The sequence below is a fragment of the Marmota marmota genome, unplaced genomic scaffold (assembly GCF_001458135.2).
Source record: "Marmota marmota marmota unplaced genomic scaffold, marMar, whole genome shotgun sequence".
Classification (NCBI taxonomy): Eukaryota; Metazoa; Chordata; class Mammalia; order Rodentia; family Sciuridae; genus Marmota; species Marmota marmota.
In genome coordinates this window covers 11,417,398-11,437,087 of record NW_025999932.1, presented here as the reverse complement: position 1 = coordinate 11,437,087, position 19,690 = coordinate 11,417,398, and the positions used below count along the sequence as shown (strand labels likewise).

General features: G+C 40.9%; 1 protein-coding gene across 1 annotated transcript in view; it reads left to right on the top strand.

Moving 5' to 3' along the window:
* Positions 1-19,690, top strand: part of Ubac2 (UBA domain containing 2) — a 154,983-nt gene that overhangs the window by 52,951 nt on the left and 82,342 nt on the right. The gene's annotated exons all lie outside the window — the stretch shown is intronic.

Here is a 19,690-nt window from a genome sequence, read left to right as displayed (position 1 = left end):
GATGGTCTGGACCCAGTCTCAGTTCTCCTTCCTTGAGCAGTTTGAGGCCATTTCTTGGTAGATCTAAAAATCCCAACTTACAGCTCCAGGGGCTTGTATCTAGGTCAAAATCCTTGTGGGTCAGTGAAGCAGCCCATGTTTTGATATTTTTGTTTCTGGTATCTGGATTTATTACTGAAAAATTTAAGCATATGCAAAAGTGGAGAGACTACTATAATGAACCCCATGTTTCAGCATCACCCATGTTAAGCAGTGATCAACTTATGGTCACCATGTTTTACCTGTGTTCTTACTCTTATGTGAATCTAATGAGCCTGTGATAAATTCTCTTTGGAATATAGATGCAGGAGGAGAAATGTAGGCTATATAGGATATGTGTATGACTTAGTCAGCTCAGCCTGCCATTAACAAAAATACCATAGACTGGGTAGCTTACACAACCAAAATTTATTTTATCACAGTTCTGGAGGCTATTAAGTCCTAAGATAAGGATGCTAGGCTAACATGGTTGAGTTCTGGTGAGAGGACCCACTCCTGGCTTACAGATGGCCACTTTCTTGCTATGTCCTCATATGGCTGAGAGAGCTCTAGTCTAGTCTCTCTTCCTGTTCTTATAAAAGCACCTATGCCATCACAGGAGCCCCACCTTCAGGAACTCATCTAAACCTCATCACCTCCCAAAGACTCCTCCTCCAAATACTATCACATTGGGGGTTAGGACTTTATCATATGAAGTTTTGTGCTGTGGACACAATTCAGTGTATAGCTGTGTGTGTGTGTGTGTGTATCTCTGTGTGTGTGTGTGTATATATGTTTCCTTCTTTGCTCCTGTTCTATTCCATTGGTCTATTTATCTGTTTATGCTGTAATGCTTTAAGTAAGAAATATTTTAAACAAGATCTATTAATAGCTACTAGAATGCCACTGTCTTTTTATTCATCTGTGCAAGATTAACCCAACTTTCCACATACTATTATTCTTCCATATATATTTTAGACTAAATTAATCCATTATTTTTCAGTTTTCAGCTAGAGTTTCAGAAAACATTGAACTCATTATTCCTAGATATCATGTAGGTTTTGTTGTGAATTATATTGTATTTATATATGTTTCCTAAATGTACTTTATTACTGGAGTGGAGAAGTTCTATGATTTTTGTAAGTTGACCTTGCATCTGGCAATCAGTGAATTTTTTCCTGATTCTGTTTGTTCTCCTAGATAGTATGATGAATGTATGTTTAACTTTTAAAGAAATGGCCAGAGATGGGGTTGTGACTCAGTGGTAGAGCGCTTGCCTAGCATGTGTGAGGCTCTGGGTTTGATTCTCAGCACCCCACATAAATAAATAAAATAAAGGTCCATTGACAACTGAAAAAAATATATTAAAGAAAGAAAGAGCCAAACTAGAAAGGGAAGATATTTGGGGGCGGGGGTGTGAAATTGACCAAACTATACTGTTATATTGTGTGTATGTACAAATATGTAACAATGAATCCCACTTTATAATTGTAATGCACCAATAAAAAGGAGAAAAAAGGAACTACCAATCTTTCTCCAAAGTGTGTGTAACATTTTGCATTCTGATGAGCAATATATGAAAGTTCCATTTACTTCATGTCCTTAAGATTGCATGTTTTTTGTTAATTTGAAAAAATTTTAATCCATTCTAATGGTGTATAGTGGCATCCAGTGTCACTTGAATTTGCATTCCCACATGCTTATTTGCTATTTGTCTATCTTTCAAAACTCTTCACCTTTTCCTATGTTTTATTGAATTGTTTATTTTCTTACTACTAATTTTGAGAGTTCTTCATATTCCATATACCAGCTTTTTATCAGATGTGTATTTTGCAAATATTTTTCCTAAGCCTGGCTTATCTTCATTTTCATAATAGTGACCTTTGAAGCGCATAATTACCAATTTTGATAAAATCAAATTTGTCGGCTTTTAAATAGCTTCTATTTATTATGTACTATTTTAACTAATGCATGGTTTCAAAGATTTTGTGTTTTCTTCTAGAAGTTTTATAGCTTTAGGTTTTCCTGTTAGTATATGATCCATTTTGAGTTAACTTTTAAAGTTCTTTGTTTCTATGTGAATGTCCAATTGTTGTAGCCTCTCACTGAACACAGTAATCTTTTAAAATAGAATTGCCTTGGAAACTGGCAAAAATTGCTGGACCATGTGCCTGTGGGTCTATTTCTGAACTGTCTACTGAGTTTCATGGACACAAAAGTTTATCCTTTTCTCAGTAGCATACTGTCTTGAAATCAAGTAACTGTGAACCTTCAAGCTTTTTAGAACATGTTTTGGCTGTTCTAGTTATTTTGCTTTTCATCATAAATTAGGTAATTTCTACCAAAAAAAGCTTGCTGGGAATTTTAGTGATATTACATTAGTTCTATAGATAATTCAAAGAGAATCGACTTTTAAATAATATTAAGTCTTCTTGTACATGAACATGTTATATCTCCATTTGTTTAGGTCTTTTACATTTTTCTCATCAGTGTTTTATAGTTTTTTAATTTTTTTTTAGTTGTGTATGGATGGACTCCATGCCTGCCTGCCTGCCTGCCTGCCTTCCTTCCTTCCTTTTGTGCTAGGCTTGAACCCAGTGCCTCACACTTGTGAGGCAAGTGCTCTACTACTGAGCCACAGTTCCAGCCCAGTGTTTTATAGTTTTTAACAGATAAATTTTGTGTATATTTTGTTAGATTCATACCTAAGTATTTTGTGCTTTTTGGTATTATGGAAGATAGTATTGAATTTTTATTTCCAATGATTGCTTAGTAGCATATAAATATACAATTGATTTTGTGACTCAGGATTTACTCTAAGAATGTTGGCATAGTTTAATATAAACAAGTGTTTTACAAGTAGTAAGAAACATGCTAAACATGTTTCATTACATCAGTAGGTCTCAGGCTGCAAAAATGGTTATCTTGCAGTTCATCTATCATTTAGTCGGACCCATTCTTAAACACAGCAATGGCTGCTTCTTGTTCTTTTAGAAAGATCTGCATTTTAATTATGGTGTAACACATGGCCTAATATTTGCCACCTCAGCCATTTTAAAAAAAAATATTGTCTAGTTGTCAGTGGATCTTTATTTATGTGGTGCTGAGAATCGAACCTAGTGCCTTATGCATGCTAGGCAAGTGCTCTACAACTGCACCACAATCCCAGCCCCAACCTCAGCCATTTTTTATGTGTACTTTTAGTGCTGACTGTATTCACTGTGTTGTGTAGTGTCTCCAGAACTTTCTCATCAAAGTCTCTGTATTTGGCTAAGTGCTGAGTCTTTGTATATCCTAAGTTATTTTTTCATTTCTATCACCTTTAGATAATTTTCATGGATGTAAATTCTTAGTTGAAATTCTTTCTGTCAGTATTTTAGTAGTATTTCTTCAGTATCTTATTGAATCCCCTTTTTATCACATTTGAGAAATGTGATACTGATTTGATTCATGTTCCTTTGTGTTTTTTTATCTGTAGCCTTTGGAAGCTTCCAGAATTTTTCTCTTGTTCTCACCATCTCATTAAAATGTGTCTCACTGGGGCTGAGGATGTGGCTCAAGCGGTAGCGTGCTCGCCTGGCATGCGTGTGGCCCAGGTTCGATCCTCAGCACCACATACAAACAAAAAAAATGTTGTGTTCGCCGAAAGCTAAAAAAAAATATTAAAATAAAAAATAAAATAAAATGTGTCTTACTATAAATTATCTTTATCTAAACAGTTGGGGTTTCCTTTTTGTTTTAATTTTTTTTTTTTTTTGGTTGTAGATGGACACAGTACTTTTATTTTATTTATTTTTATGTGGAGCTGAGAGTCCAACCCAGGCTTCACGCATGCTAGGCAAGTGCTCTACCACTGAGCCACAACCCCAGCCCCAACTATTGGGATTTCTAAGAGACCTTTAATTGAAAAAAATTTTTTAGTATTCTTTGAGTGGCATTATTCTGTAAATATGTTCTCTTCATCTCTCCCGATTTAGCCTTTTAAGCTGACCCTGGGAAAGTTCCTCAGTCTGCTATATTTCTAGCTTGCTAATTTGTTCTTCAGCTGTATGAATTGCACTATTTAGTCCATTGATGATATTTATTGTACTTAGTGTTTCCACAGTCTTCTTCTTTCTTTCCTCCCTCCCCCCTCTCTCTTTTCTACCTTTGAATGCAGGGCCTAGGTTATACTAAGTACACATGTTACCACTGAGCTATCCCCCAGCCCTGATTTCATATTTTTGATATTTTCTTTTGTGTCTTCTAATAGTATAACAGTTAATACATTTTGTAACTTGGGGTTCATATGTTCTAAAAATTCTGCTTCCATTAGTAATATTGTTCAGTTTGTTGTTTCTCTTTCATTGTGATTGTGTTCCAAGGAGGTCTAGTGATTCTGACATCTGAACTCATGTTCCCCTGAGGGGATTAAACTACTCTGGCAATGTCACATCAGGTAAGAGTGGTCATGAGCTTCTAGGGTAGATGACCCACAGTCTCACAGAACCTTTGTTACTTACTCCTGTTTGCTGGTGTTCAATAAGCAATATTGAGAGGAAGCAGTTTCTATGTAGGGTAATTTCTATGTAAGGTAATTCCTGTCCTGGGGGAAAGGAAGGAGGGAGAGGAAAAGGTAGGTGTGGGATGCTCTTTCTTGTTGTTAATACCTGCCTTGCAGTGTGGCTGTGGGCAGATTTATTGGAGATCTGATTATCTGCACCTTGTGACACCTTGTGACACTCCCACTCTGGAGCGGTTCTGTCTCTGCCTTTTTGGGCTGTATTCATGTGCAGGCTCTGTTAATCAGAAGACTTCTGAGTTTCTCCTCTTGAATTTTTCCTGAATTATCTTGATCATCTCCCTGTTTTCTCCTTTCTTCAAATGCTATTACTAAAGTTCTACCACCTAGACAGGTCTAGTTGTAACTCCCCCGACCCCATTTTATTTTTCTTTGTATTTTTGCTCTCCTTGCTGGGAGATTCCTAAGTTTTGTCTTCCAACTCTTCTAATTAATATTTTAAAACAAACCTTTATTAAATTATAACACATACGTGAAAAAGATGTGCACATGATTTCAGAGCTTATTGACTTTCTCCAAATGACAACCTTCTAAACACCATTAGTTGTACCTGGAAGTTCCACTTTTGCTGCCTCCCAGGTTCTACTTTATCCCCAAAGTCTATATATACTGACTTTTTACACCCCAGTTTAGTTTTGTCTGTGTTTAGTTCTAGGTTAAACCTTGTTTTCTCTGTTTAGTGTTTAGGTTTAAAACTTATGGAAGTGTAGGTTCTTTCTTTTAGCTTATGTTCAGTTTCATCTGTGATGCTGTGCAGTCTTGCATTGTTCTCATCACTGGTGGAGTGTTGTGGGGCATGAGCACACTGTTTGTTCCCCTGGCTGTTAATGGACATTGGCAGTGTTCATGACTTGGGGTATTACAAGCATTGTTTCTGTGAACACATATGAGCGTGTCTTTGGTCACGTGGGTGTACAGGTTTCTGTTGGGTATGTGCCTGGGAGTTGAGCACCGGATCACAGGGTAGACACATGCTTAGCTTTAGAAGATGTTGCCCTTTCCCTGTGGTCAGGAGTTTTGGAACAGCTTGCCTGCCTCAAGTGGTTGTGGTCAGGATTTCACTGCTTATCTGCAGGCTTCGTTTGGACTGAGGACCATGATGACTTACTTGTGTAGCGTGGTGGTGGGTAGGGAGCCTTGGTTGCTTGGGTGGAGCCGCCTGGTGTCTTCATGACCGGGCAGCCGACTCCCCTGGGGTGAGCCAGCCAGAGCACAGCAATCCTTTCAGTTTGTGTCATACTGGTGCTTGTGTGGTGATCTTCACTGTGGGTTTAGTTCGCATTTCCTTGACAGCTAATGAGATCAAGTACCTTTTCGTCTTTTGATTTATTGTTTTATTTTTAATATTTATATCCTATTTTTAATTTTCAGTAGGTCTTTGCATTTGCTAGATGTTCATGTTTTCCTGACTTCCTGTTTTAGTTTCATAGAGACAGTAATTTTTCTTCTCATGATATTAAGGATCGTTTCCAGATCCCCCAAGGTTTTCATTTTTCTACACAGTTTCTGTTTCTTCTGAATTCCTTTTTGCCTCCTTTTTTTTCTGCTTTTGATGCTAGGGGTTTTTCTTAAATACTTTTGAACCTTTGCCTACCTGTTTAAGATCTAGCTTCTAAACAAGCAGCAGACTGCAGTCTCTGGGTGGCCTTGGACTCCACTGTGTGGTCCCTGTTGGGATGTTCCATTAGGAGTGCCCGGCATCAGCCCTGTGAATTATAAGTCCCTTCCACCTTTTGAGTTGGTCAGATTTCCTGCGCATCCTCTGCAGTTAGTATAGGAACTTTCACTTGAGCTTATAAAGTTTGATTTTCAGTTATTGTCTGAACTCTCAGTTGTGCAAGCAGTCCCCCAAATCTCTACACCATTTCCAGAGAGTCTACCTCCAGGCCTTGCTGGGACAGGGTGAAGCAATGAGGGGTGTTTTCCAGCATCTGTTCAAGTCAATTCCAATGCCATCCACCTGGAGCTAGTTTGAGATCCCACAGGGTGAAGATCCCACAGAGCCTCAAGAGACTGCCTCCACTTGAGATGTCAGCCACAAGTCCCAGGCTGCCTGTACTTCTGGTCAGACTGGCTTTAAATGGAGGGTTGCCATGACCCCCACCCCCACCCCTATGATCTACCCCGTATTTGATAATTTGCTAGAGCAACTCTCAGAACTCAGGAAGGTACTTTATTTACATTTTCTTTTATTACAAAGGATATAATGCAGGAACAGCCAATGGAAGAGATGCACAGGACAGGTGTCGGGGCGCAAGTACAAAGCATCAGCCTTCTCCAGCAGGCCATCCTCCCTGAATCTCAGGGTTCAGGCTTTATATATAGAGCGCTATCTCCAGGTACCCCCACCCCTGGTGGCTGGTGGATGGGGCTCGAAGTCCCAGCCCTCTAATCACTTGGTCTTTCTGGTGACTGACTCCATCTGAGGCTAACTGGGGCTGTACCCTAAGTATCCCCATCAACTTAACTTGGATGTGGTTGAAAGAGGCTTGTTATGAGTAAAAAAAGACACTTCTTTCACCCTGGAAATTCCAAGGGTTTAGGAGCTCTCTGCTAGGAATGGGGACCAAAGGACAAATACCTTTTCATATTGTATACCAGACAGGCAGTAGGTGGGTGAGTGGTGGCAGGGGTTCAATGTTCTGATAGCCTCTCATCATTCTGAAAAAGCTGGTACTGCGCCCTTGGGGAACTTGAAGGTTAGGTCTCTTCTCTGATTTCACAGGGTTTAATGTTTGGCTTTTTCAGGTTTGCCACTGTTATTAACCATTGTATTTCTGTATTCCAGCCTATGAAAAAATTTATGATCATCAGCTCTTCTTTATCTTTGTGGGTTTATGTCTTTAAAAAATTATTTCAATGTCATTCTTATGAGGCTTTGGGGGAAGAATAGAGGAAATAAAATAATGTACTCAATCTATCATCTTTAACTGGTGGTAATGTTTTCTTAAAAAGCATGTGTTTTAAGAATACTTGAAATTGTGACATCAGACTTTCTCTCCATTGTTTGTATTAGGCTTCCTCTATAAATATTCAAAAATTTTAATTAGGGTGGTTTTACATTGTGTTATTCTCCAACAGTGTTCTTTTACTCAAAGCAGATTTGAAATCTGCTCTGTTGTCTGTTAGTCTGTTTCCTAGGTCTTTTAGTATTTTGGCCAATTTGTCTCTTTTCCCCTCACACCTAGTCCATGAGCATCTTTGCACATAGTCATTGGAGCATCTGCATACCAGTCTGGGGGTGGAGGGAGTCCAGGGAGTCCAGGGAGTTTGGCAGGTTTCAGTATCTGTGTACAGGAACCCAATGTTCTCATTTCTACAAATACCACTTTCTGCCAGGATGTTTTCTAATAGTCCCACCACAGAGGACTTGTACTTCTGACCTTCATGAGGAGATTACATGATTATAACAGATCTTGGTCATGACACTTTCCAGTTGTGCCTCTGCATTGCACAGTCTAGCGCAGGCACTCTAGGACTGCACACAGGTGACTCAGGAGGCTAAGAAACAGGACTGTGGTGGTGCCAAAATTATTTTGTGGACTAATTTGGTTATTTAGATTTACTTAAAAAAAATCAGTCATAGAAATTTTATGTAAATTCTTTACAACTTTGTAGCCCTGTGTTTAGACTGCAGGTAGGCAGTGGTGTGCACTGTCTTGACAGTGCTGAGAGGTAGGGCCATCTAGATCAGGGCCAGTGCAGAGCATCAGCATACCTACAGCCATCTGTGGTCACTTCAGTATCAACCGTTGGAATATTTTTAAGGGAAGTGGGTATTGTGGGCAAAGTTAGCGATAAGTGACAGTTAACTTTCTAAGTTACTTGTCCTTGGGTTTGAACTTGGGCTAAATATTTATTATATAATCATTATAGGTATTTACATTTTAAGTAAATCTAGTGAGTGGGCTGGAGCCTTTGTGTGGACCAGGAAAAAAAAAAATCATCATCATAGCTTGAAAGATGATCTATATCTTTAATTCAGAAGCAAAGTGGTATTTCCAGAATAAAGGTGGAGCCGCGAGGGCCTGCAGATTTGAAATGATCACATCAACATGTTTAAAATAATAGATGATGGGGCTGGGGATGTGGCTCAAGCGGTAGCACGCTCGCCTGGCATGCGCGGGGCGCTGCGTTCGATCCTCAGCACCACATAAAAATAAAATAAAGATGTTGTGTCCACCGAAAAACTAAAAATAAATATTAAAAAAATAAAATAATAGATGAGGTGAAGTAAACTAATAGGTATTTTATATTTCCATTCCTCTTCTTATTTAAAAAGAAAACTTTGTTAAGTTGATCTGGTTATATCTGTTTTACTGGTGAGAAAATTGTTTTTAGACTAGGAAATCTGCCCAGGAACACATAACTCAGCTGATAGAGAGAGACTTTGAACCTAGATCACTGGAATCCAAAACCCCAGAGCCTTCCAGACAAGATATAGCAGTAGAGGTGGACAGGTCAGGGCTCATCCTGTGTACCAGCTTGTGATTGCTTCTGAGTGTTGACCATGGCAAAAAGGACCTCCTGTCCTTAATGAGGGGCTCAGTATGAATCTGTTTTAAAGCTTTGGGTTTTAAGCTGTTCTTTTTCCCTTCCTTTTCCTACTGCTCCCAACCCACCATCTTTTCTTCTATCCCCTACCTCACTCCTTATCCCACTCCTCGTATTCTGCTCCTTGCCCATGTCCCCTCCCACCACCACCTGTTGGTTTGATGAGGCTGGCCAGAGGTTTTAATACGAGTGCTCAACATGATGCACAGAGCAAAGTCAACAAATGAAAGATATGTTTCTCAAGATTTTTATTTAGAATGTGGGATGTGGGAGAGAGAGCCACCGTTCGGTGGTTTCAGGAAAAGCCTAAAGGTCACTTTTCAAGAAACAGTCTTTTTACCTCCGCCTGCAGACCAGGTCACAGTCTCAGAGCATTTCTAAGTAACATATAATGAATGGCTTGATACCTTCCTCTTCTACCAGAATAAAAACCTTATGCAAGCAAGGGACCATGTCATTTTTACTAATGTTGCCTTGGTGTCTCAGTTTGCTTGGGTTACAGTAAAAAAAAAAAAAAATACCATAGACTGGGTGCCTTGTAATCAACAGAAATTTATTTTTCATTATTCTGGAGACTGGGAGGTTCAAAATCAAGGCACTAGCACCTTCAGTGGTTGGTGAAACCCTGCGCAGCCAGAGGGTGCCTCTCCTGCCACGTTCGTGGAGACCTTCCTGGTTCACAGCCGACTTCCTTTTCTCCGGGCCTCACATGCTAGAAAGGAGGAGAGGTTTCTTTGGGACCTCTTTTATAAGGGCACTAATCCCAGTCATGAGGATTCCACCCTTGTGACCCAGTCACTTCACAAAGGCCCTGCCTTCAGCTGCTCTCACATTTAGATTTGGGGGACACACCTGGCAGTTGGTAGCACTTGGTTAATACAGTGGCTCCCACATAGTGGGCTGTATGTTGGGTGAATGGATCAGATCCACCGATGGATCTGAATGAAAAGTTTTTGGTCTTTTAATTCCATTCTATCTCCTTTTGTTTGTGACTCCCTGTCATTATGATACCATTGTCTGCACCACCCCATCCCCCAATTTTATCTCTAAAGGAGGTCTGGTCTTATTCCTTTATACCTCAAGAAACTTCCTGTGGCATCAAAGTTGAACTCCAGCTGACATTTCCAGCCTTGTTTTCTGTCATTTTCCCCTTGTACTCAGCACACCAGCCAAATCTCGCTGTTACTGCTACCTGTCACTCCTGGGCCATTTCAAGCCTCTCTGTATTCATTATGCTGACAATTCTGGTCACATCTTTTCTGTCTTTGCTCAGCAAACTTCTGCCAAGCAAGCCAGGATGAGCCCCCTTAGGTCTCTCTGTCCTGAAGCCCTACCCCAGCCAGAGTGCACCCTCAGCACCTTGTGCTCATAGGTGACTTAGTGCTTGGAAGGCACATAGGACCTTTATGACTTGAGATTGTAATTTAACTAGCCACTGTCTCAGCTTGATCCTTTTGAGAGAGCAGGATCTTATTCTCTCTTCTAGCTCCCTGAGCATGGAGTAGTGAAAAGGGTGTTCTTCAAGACCAGAGATTAGTGCGATTGAAATTTCATGCTGCCACATATACTAGTTGCTCTGATTATTCTTTTGCACTAATCATGGATGCTCCGCTTTCCCCGCCCCTCCTATCTCTCTTCCTTCTTGGTGCCTCAAATCTGTTACTCATAAAAAATATACAAAAGTTGAATTTCAAATTTGGATTCACTGCTGGGGATGTAGCTCAGTGACAGAATGCATGCAAGTCCCTGGGTTTGATACCCAAACACCACACACACACAAATTAGGGTTCAATGACTTTTTTAAAAATTAGAGCATTATAGTTACACATAGTAGTTGGGTTCATTTTTGACAAATCATATATGCATGGAATTTGATTTACTCCATTTCAATCTCTGTTCCTGCGTCTTCCCTTCCTTCTTCCCTCCTCCTATTCTCCTTCCTCTACTCTACTGATCTTTCTTTCACTCATTTATTTATTTTTGATTGGTGCTTTTTACATATACATGAAATTTCCCGTAGTACATTTATATATATGCATATAACATGATTTTGTTAAATTCATTCCTTATTTCCTCTCCTTTCTTGCCCCTCTTCTCTCCCTTCAGTGATATTTTTAAAGGATTGAAATGTGATTGTATGAAATCATTTCCAGAATCTTACCTAGAAACACATAATCCACTAATTCTTATGTTCTCAGAATATCTCCTTTCGCAACCAAAAGGTTCTCAAACTTTCAATTCAGTTCAGTGTTTGGGTGTCTGATACTGCGTGCCCAGCCTTGTGCTTAGTGCTGAGTTAAACCTTAGCATTCAGTGAGTACACCCCTGCCGTCCTGGTCCTCAGAGTGTGCACAGTGATGTGCCACATCAGTCCTCAAGGAGTCATGGAAGGTGGAAGCTCTCATCACCTTTGAGGAAGCGACTCAGAAACCTGCAGCACCATTTTTCTTCAAAGTGGTGGAGAAAAGTCACAGTGGTAGAAGGTATGGACCTAGAAGAATTGGCTGTTCTTGCTTTATTTATGCATTCAACATTGTCTGAGGATTGGTTAGGAAAGGAGAATGCTAATCACCTTTGTCAAGACATTAGTAATGTTTGAAGCCCTGTGCCTTTGGAATCAAAGTGATACCGCCAGTGATGAAAATCATTCAGGGCTGAATTCCGTTTCCCCAATGTGAAGACTGAATCCCCAAGAAACACAGGGGCAAGTGTAGAAAGCAAGTTTTATTTAAAGGATAGAACAAAGGCAGACTCCTTTGCAGAGAAGGGGTCCAGAACTGATATCGAAAGAAATAGGGGTATCCTGTCACTTCTTTACATTTTAGAATTTCTTCATTCTCATGGCCTCTCCTCCTCACTGTCCTTCAAAACTGACTCATGACCAAAGTGACTCCTGAAAAAAGGTGGATCAAGGGCAGGAATGAAGCCACTGAGGGGTCCAGACAGGAAGGGAGCAGCCCAGGAGGCATTCATTAACAGCCTCTTGTGGGGAGGAACAATCCTTCTTACCCACCCATGCAGGTGACTTTTGGCCACTGGTGAGGAGAAGAGGGATGTGTCCTGAAGATATTAACATTCCATTCCCTTTGAATCAGCTTCCATCTTGCCAACCTGACCCCCCCATCATCTGTCTACACTTACTGCCTGACCTTTATTCTTGCTTCAGAAGTGGCATGCAGTTACCCATGGGGACTGATGGTTAATGTAAAAGACATCTTAGGCTTTTAGCACTGCAGGGATTTCCCTCGTAGTCTCAGTGGCCTGAGTGTCTTTCCAGGGGACAGATTTAATGTATCCTGTTTAAAAGGGTTTATAAGCTTTCACCAGAAAGTTGGGTGAAGCCACATGATCTGTGATTTCATATTTGAATATGAAGGTTGGTGGCCCAGTTGACCTAGACTAGAGTTTTCTCACCCATGGCACTGTGGTATTTGGGCTTTATGACTCTTATGATGGGGGGCTGTCTTGTGCATGGCACGTTGTTTAGCACCCCTGGCCTCTATCCAGTGGATACTAGTAGGTGTTTCCCCAGTCGTGACAACAAAAAAATGTCTCCAGATTTTGCCAAATGACATGTCAGAGGCAAAATTGGCTCTGATGGCAGATGAGAGCTTGCGTGGTACAGCACCGTAAACAGAGCCTTGGAAAGAGTTAGCCCCCACACTCAGGAGTTCATTGCTTGTGAAACAATTTGAGCTGTCTTAACCAGGTAGAATATTTCTAGTAGTTGACTAAAATAGGGTTGGTTGAGGCTATTAGTAAAAATTTGTTTCAAACAAGTTTAACATCTGTTTTCATTTCTGCTTTTGTAAGTTGCTTTGCTACTCAATTCCTTTATTTTAGCTATCTTCCTCCTGGGGCTTAAAATATTTTGAGTATGTCAAAATTTCCAGCCTAATAGGAAATGTACTTTGTTCAAACAGGAATAAAAGAAAAGTATTAGTAACTGTTAGGATAGGATGATGGGAAGTTTAATGCTGGTTAAGTCAGAGTCAGGTGGTGGCAAAGTAGATCATTTAATGATAAAGGGAACTAGAAGTCTGGTTGTATTCAAGATTCACTTCCTGTTCTTGTTTATCATTGGAAAGTTGCGCCTTATGAAAGATTTTAGATTCAGATCATTGTAGTATTCTAAGAAAAAAATTTCAAAATGCTAACCATGCCTTGATAACCATAGCAAAATACACAACACACAAAAATAATCTCATACCTATTTTAGGATTGAGTTTTTGTCTTTGTTGTATGTTGGGTTCTGAAATAATCTATGCACTTCTGTTATCTGTGGTTAAAGAAGGCCTGACGAGTTTTCAGAGCACAGTGTGCCTGCTTGGGCTGGACAGTTTGTGGAATAATGAATGAATCCTGACTGATGCAGTAGAAAGGGTATTGATTATTAAAGCAGTACAGAGAATCTGAGATTGGGCATAGAAGCAGTCCTAGATGCTGCAGAGCTAGAGTCAGCACTAATTTCCCCTCTCCCCTAAAATTATTCATTTACTTAACATTCAGTACTGACAGCACATAGGCAGAGAGGTTCTGAGGGCACCTGTCTGTATTATTTTCAGCTTTCATCTCAGTGTCTAGGCAAGTGCTGACTCCTGCAGTAGGCATTTAACAAACGCTTGCTGCTTGTTAAGGCAAGGGATATGGAATATGTCTAAACCAGACCAAGGATATGTTTGTCAACATCAGTAACAACATGGAAAAAAATACCGAGAAATATTTTGAAATATTAAGATTATTATTATTTTTTATGGTGGAATTTATTCTTTCTCTTAAGAAATCTTAACAAATATATATTAAATAACTGTTGTACTATAGAGGCTAGTTTTACCATGCTCCTACTTTAGGTGAATGTCCACCACAGTCTTGTAGGATACTGGTTTGTTGTGTTCTCTGCGGGGAGCAGAGGCTCTGAGCACTTACCCAGTCACTGGGCTGTGGCCGCTTAAATGGGAGACTGGAAGGAAATCCACACCCATGATTCTTTTTTTTTTTTTTCCATTTTATTTTAGTTGCAGATGAACACAGTACCTATTATTTTATTTATTTATATATGGTGCTAAGGATTGAACCCAGAGCCTCACACATGCTAGGCATGTGCTCTACCACTGAGCTACAACCGCAGGCCCCCCCCCCCCACACACACACACTCTGACTTGTTCCCCTCCAGGCAGTATACCTTTATGCTACTTTCTTTTGTAAGGCAAAAAGTCTAATTGGGGTGATCTATTTACTATACCAGAAAATAATTCAAATATATAAACTTATCAGCAAACTGAAGCTTTCTCTCTGTTTTTCAACTGTGGGGATACAGATGCTTGTATCAGTAAATGTTAGTCTCTGGGAGGCTGAGGCAGGAGGATTGCAAGTTCAAAGGCAACCTGTGCAATTTAGTAAGACCTTGTCTCAAAATAAAATAAAAAACAGGGTGGGGATGTAGCTCAGTGGTAGAGCACTTGCCTTACTAGTACATGTGAGGCCCTGGTTTCAATTCCCAGTACTGGGCGGAAAAAAAGTAAATGTTAGTGTTCAAAGACAACTTTTATAATTGTGTTCAAATTTTGCCGCTAAAATGAGAAGTACAAATAAGCCAACACACTATAAAAAGAGTTTCAGATGATATTTGTGGGGTGCCCCTGAGAACAGGATCTAAAGAAGCCCTCAGCTACAGGATACTTGGGTCATTTAGCCATTGATTTTGTTTTAATTTAGTGGCTAGAAGAAACTATACTGTTTCTCTTCAATAACTTCCAAATGCTGCTGCTTATGTTGCATTATGTTTTAAAATTTTTAAATAAATCAAGCTTCTAAAAAGTTGCCATAATAGGACAAAGAATCCACTCATACCCTCAGCCCAGATGCCCAGATTCTTAACACATTCTAAATTTGTTTTATCATTTCTTTCTGGGCACTTGTGATATTTTTCTGCATCATTTGAGAGTAAGTTTTACACATGGTGTTCCTTTACTCCTAAGTACATCAATATGTATGACTTTATTCATATTTGGCAATTATACAAACATAACCTGTTCTTTGTCAGTGACTTTTTTCACTGTCAGCCCCCTTACTAGAACTTGTTGAAGCTCTGTTGAGACTCCCCACATGTGCTCTTAGCGTGTAAATGTGGCCACTGTGCGTCCTCTTCTCACATCATTCGGGTTGCTGCAGTTACCCGAGTAGATACAGAGACTGGTAACCCATCTCTGTCCCTCTCTCTCTGAATCCATCCCTGAACTTCTGCTTCCACCCTTGTTGTAACAAGAGTGTGGGGATGTGTTAGAGGCTATATTTACCATTATAAACACTTATTACAGAAAATGTCAAACATTCACAAATGCTGAGAAATAGCAGAATGAATGCCACGTACCTGTTATCTTGTTAGCATTTTGTCCGCCACACAAACTTCAAATAATTCTCTAATGAGACACTTTTCCCTTTAACTGTTTGCTCCCTAAATCCTCAGTATCCCCTAACCCTGTGCCTGAGACTGACCATTCTTTTTCTGGGTCTCTGGAGAGACCTGAGGGTGTGGGGACAGACACAGTCACATACCAGGCTTCAGGTAGAGCCTGGGAAAGATTGTTGAGACTAGAAACAAAGACTGCTTCCATTTCTTGTCATGTGAGTGTCAGGTGTGTGAGGCTAATGCCTTCTCTTTACACTTGTTCTTTAAATAAAACCAGTAAGATCAAATTCATGACCTTCTTCTTACCCTTGCTCCGCTGATGGGGCACAAATTGGCAGTAATACTTGAGATGTCTCTGGAGACACTTGCAGTAGGTCTCAGTCATTATACATGATAGGTAGTGAATGATAGCACAGGATGCATCCATCTTTTCAAGCCCTCATACAGGCAGGCACCCTAATGTTGCCACTACATACCAAAGTGGGGGAAGGGGGTTTCAGTGTGGGACCTGAGGGGGAAGGCTGTGGATTGCTATCCTCAGGCAGAAAGGACACATTAGAATGTTACTTTTTTTAGATGATTCAACCCTTTTGTAGTCCCCCTGTGGTTTCAGTCTGACATACTCTTTTCTTCTCAAAACCTACATGGGAAAAGTTATTCTTACAAGTTATAGAAACCAGAAATAAAGATTCTCACACTCTGAGAAGATGGAAAAAGGACAATCAAAAAGTACTTAAATTCTTGTTTCTGATCAATTACAATAGGTCCTTTAGGGGACAGTAGGTCATGGGGTTCCTGCCCAGGACTGGCTTGCAGGTTAGTTATGTAGACAAGATATCTAAAAAGTATTATTAGCAAGGAGAAGAAACACAGAAGCTCTTGGTTTTTGAGGAAGATTAACTATTGAAACAAAAATTGTGTTCTGTATTTCCCATCTATAGTGCCTTCTCATATAATTTCTTCTAACAACTATAGTGTTGCAGAGATTTCTCTTCAGTTTGAATATGCACTGTCAGAGATAAGTAAGTGTAAGTAGACATATGTGCCGTTTTTATATGTGGAAGAAACTGGAAAAGCTGGTGGTCCTCTTCTTACACTGTCAGCCGAAAGCAAAAAGAAATCCTGACTGAGGTAAATGTTGTTCTAGTTTCTACTGTAAAATATTTCTCATGATTACTATTTTAGTACCAAGCATGTGTTAGTGACCTACTGTGCTTAACAAATAATCACATGCAGTAGCATAAATCTCATGTCCACTTCCATTCGTTTTAATAATGTAGAGCATGTGGCTAATGTGTGACAGCCTGTTGTCAACATGGTTTCCAATATGAACTTGTCCACATTCAAGGAGCTGTAGTCACAGCTGCTCAGGAAAAGTCAGTGTCTCTGCCCCAGTGGAGTCTTATGTTTTAGCTGAGCAAGGGACACAAGTATGAAGTATAGGCTCTAGGCTATCTGATGGCCAGCAGAGAGCTGACAGATTATCTAACACTGCCTTCCCTGAGAGGAAAACCGAGGCCCAGAAAGGCTCAAAGACTGGAGAGAGTGGGTCAGAGCTGGGTCACAGCCAACTAGAACCAGGCTTCAGGAGCCCAGGAGTTATTTGTCCTATTATTTAAAGGGTTTTTTTCTTCCTTTGTCTGAGTTCAGGCTGTCTGATGTAGACTTTAAAAGCCAAATGAGTTGAAGACAGGAAGATGGGTGGCTTTGGGTCATCCAAGAATTAAAGGAAGAGGTACAATTTGGATGTAGGTGTAAACAGTAAGTTGAGGGAACAAGTAATCCATCCAGTGAGAATGAAATGTGTATTCTCTTCTTGGAAGAGAGACAAAACTAACCAGACTGACTTGAAAGGCACATACTGGGCAATGCAAAGAAATTGGCTTGGAAGGATTGAAAGTGTAGGGGAGGAAGTGGGACTTCCATGCTGTAGACTCTGGGGAACTTGACTCCATCCTTGAGCGTGAAAGGACCCAGTGAAAGTGGGATGAGGGGAAGATGAGTTTGTGTGCTAGAAGGATTGTCTGCATTTTCTTTTCCTATATTCTGTATATTGGTTTTTCCTTCCAAGTAGGTTAAACACTCTCAATCAGAGTAGGCAACTTATGCTGCAGCCACAAATGCATCCTGGAATTCAGAGGCTTAACACTTGAGTGTGCTGCTTGTGTGCCCTGCTCATTCAACACAGGTGCATAGGGTGGGAGTTCTGCACTTACTCATTCAGGGACCCAGGCTGACCAAGGTCCACCATCCAGAGCATCACTGCTCACAGTGGCGAGAGAAAAGAGCTGGATGGAATATGTCATCACTTTCTCACTTCACCCTGGAAGTGATATATATCACTTCCCTCAACTCATTGGCTAGAAGTAGTCACATCCCCCCGCCCCCCACCCAGCAAGGGAGTAGTATTTCTTTCAAGACTCTTTGAGGGACATGTAATACTACTCGTTTAAGAGAGAAAATGTAGTGGTAAGAGTGCATAGCTAGGTGCAGTGGTGCACACCTGAAATCCTAGGATTTCAACTAGGAGGTTGAGGCAGGAGAATCACAAGTTCAAGGCCAGCCTGGACAACTTCATAAGAACCTATTTAAAAATAAAAATTCAGAAAAGAGTTGGGGGTGTAGCTCCTGGCAGAGTGATTGCCTAACACATGTGAGGCCCTGGCTTCAGAGTGAAGACCCAGAGCCATACTGCTGGGATCCAGAACCTGGCCTTTGCAATGACTAGGATCTTGGGAAAGCCACACACCTCCCCGGCAAGTTAGTTTCATAGTCTATGAAATGGGGGCAGAGAGAAAGACCAGCCTCACAGAGCTACTGTGATGCGTCTGAGCTTCCCATGAGTGCTTGGAGCACTGTGCTGTATAATCGCCGGCAGGTGTTATGGTTGGTATTATTAGTATAATATGTTGGCTTCCTGGACAGTGTCCTAAAGGAGGCTAAAGTTCTGACTCTGGTTGAGCAGCCAGAGGGGAAGAGGTGGTGGCAATCTAGGTATGGCTGGCTGGTGTCTAGACAATGGTGGTGACATTGGGTAAAGAAAAGATGGACAGGAGAGTGCAGGAGGAGTAAAACCAAGCAAGGCTTTGCTCATCTGCTAACCCCCCTGCATGTCAGGAGGCTGTGAATGGCTGGGAGAGTGAAGGTGGAGTCTTCAGGCAAGTTAGGGGCCATGTGGGGAAATGGGCTGATGTAAGATGTAGAAGTGGGGAGAGGGACAGGCACAGGAGGCTGTAGGAAATGCAAGCATGTGACCCAGGCAAGAGGAGGAACTGGAGCTAGTTCTTGTTGAGCACATTTCAGTAATGGTGACAAGGGACTGCTCCCAGTCATTGACTGGCTGCAGCCCTGGGCCAGAAGGTTTGGGTTTAAATCCCAGCTCCAGCACACCACGGGCCCTGGCACCCAGGCTCCTCTCAGCACGGTGGGGATGATAAGCACACCAGCTCAGGCGGGGGTTAAGTGACATGCTGCCTGTGCCGTGGTAAGAAGAGTGTGTGGTGACTGATGGGTAACGGTCATTCTTTGCTCACTGAGGTTTTAATGAGCAGAAGTGTGGGGCTTTCTTCTAAGTGATGAGTTTTTCTGAGTGTAATGCTTAGAACTTCCATCCGCAGCAGTCTGGTGAATACTCATGGGCCTGGTTGGTCCCACATCATTTCTAGTCCTCATGCCTTCATTTCTGATTCTTAACCTGAATAGTCAGTCAGTGAACACATATTTTTAGCTTTTCAGAGAATAACAGATTACAACAGACTGAAAAGTAACCAAAGTAGAACATTTAAAAGGCTAATTCAAGATCAGTGCTTCCCCTTTTAAAATTGTACACCACTGTTGGCTGGTTGGTAGGAGCCACTGCCCTCGCCCCTTGAGTTATGAAATTACCTCCAAGCAGAACATACTGCTCTATCTAATTCTATTAATAATTTGCTGGTTAATTGCCTCTGTTTTTTTAATATGTCTAGTTTAAGTTGCAGAGTCTTCTAAGGCACACACGTCTCTCCTCAGGGGCACGTGCAATCTAGCATTTATGGTATTTCTTATCATTCCTCTGAGAAATTAAGAACGTCCCAGGTATTCTCGTGGGGATGTAGAGTGTGGCCAGTGATAGTACAAGACACGTGCCATTCTGTTCAGTGGGTACTTGA